Source organism: Elephantulus edwardii, unplaced genomic scaffold (assembly GCF_000299155.1).
Source record: "Elephantulus edwardii isolate Elephantulus edwardi_28Jun2011 unplaced genomic scaffold, EleEdw1.0 scaffold00091, whole genome shotgun sequence".
Classification (NCBI taxonomy): Eukaryota; Metazoa; Chordata; class Mammalia; order Macroscelidea; family Macroscelididae; genus Elephantulus; species Elephantulus edwardii.
In genome coordinates, this window is record NW_006399841.1 from 11,609,299 (window position 1) to 11,610,888 (window position 1,590).

The window sequence follows — 1,590 nt, forward strand, 5'->3', positions numbered from 1 at the left end:
ATCTATTTATAATTTTTTTTTATTCAACATTTCCTCCTTTCTCATTGCCAGTCCTTGGAGAAGTTCATCATGCCTGGAAGGATGGAGGGACAGTGTAGGAAAGGAAGACCCTGAATGAGAGGGACTGACACAGTGACTGGGGCAATGAGGGTAGGTGTGTCAGAGACAGCGAGGCTGGCTCAGGACAGGGCAGGAGTCAAAGTTAATGTTCATAGGGATTCTGTGAGTCATAATCAACTCAATGACATGTAACAGCAATAACATCCCTATTAATTGAGTCTATCTGTGTGTAAACATTTCCTTAGCTTTTTGCAGTCACTCTGGTGGCCTACTTGTTAGGAGGTTGCACTTCTAACTCAAGGCAGCATCTCTAACAGAGGACAGAGCCCTCAGCCACTCTGTGGAAGAAAGATGGGCAAACTCCTCCTACTCTTTTTACTACAAGGAGTCATTTCTGACTGGATGGCAATGAGAAAGATACAGAGAACAAATAATCACGAGTATAAAACACTAATGTAGACTATAATTGACTTTTTTGACTGACATATGTCACATAGTGTATTCCATTCTAGATTTATCCAAGTTGTGCAGAATTTCACAAACTCTTGACCATTTTCAGTGGTAAACTCAAGCCTTTTGCAACAGCTGGGATACTCACTACCCAAAGATATCAATGTCTGATCCCTAGAACCTCTACATTTTTAATAGATTACATGGCTAAGAGAATGAAATGAAAATCAAGGTAGATACTCAGTTGACTTTGAAACAGAAATGGAGACTGCCACAATGGCCTTGAACATGGCAGAGATTGTGAGGATGGCACCAGGCAGAGAGGGCCAAGTTCTAATGACCACCTCATCATCTGCTGGTTGTAGGGACACTAAGAGTTGATTTTATGGCAGACCCAACACAACAGAAGAGTCATTAGATTAAAAAAAAAATCAGAGTTAGTATCTGAGTCTTGCATCAAGAGACTGAAGAGATCATGGCTGATTTTAAAAGGGGAGCAACAGTCTGGAGAGTGCTGTCACTTGAATTGTGTGCCCTTCAAATGCAGGCATACAATGATACAATGTAGAAACCATGTAACAAGGACCCTCTGATTTGAGAAACCAAGTAGTTGTAAAAGGATTAAGGGTGGAATGAACCACCTGAGTCCATCACATCCCTGATAGATATAAGGGAACTTTTTCTAGGGTGTTACAGCTAACATTTTTTTATATCAATAGATATAAAAGATTTTACTGAAGATTATCTAAAAACGACTGCAACAGCACATCAACAGAGAACTACCAGAAGTCCAGGCTGGGTTTAGAAGGGGTAGTGGTACTAGAGATATTGTAGCTGATGTTAGATGGATCTTGGCTGAAAGCAGGGAATACCAGAGGAATGTCTATCGGTGTTTCGTTGACTTTGCAAAGGCATTTGACAGTGTAGGTCATAACAAACTATGGCTGACTCTGAGAAGAATGGGAACCCCAGAACACTTGATCGTTCTAATGAGAAACTTATACTTGGACCAGGAGGCAGTCGTCAGAACAGAGCAAGGGAACACTGCATGGTTCAAAATTGGGAAGGGCGTACGCCAGG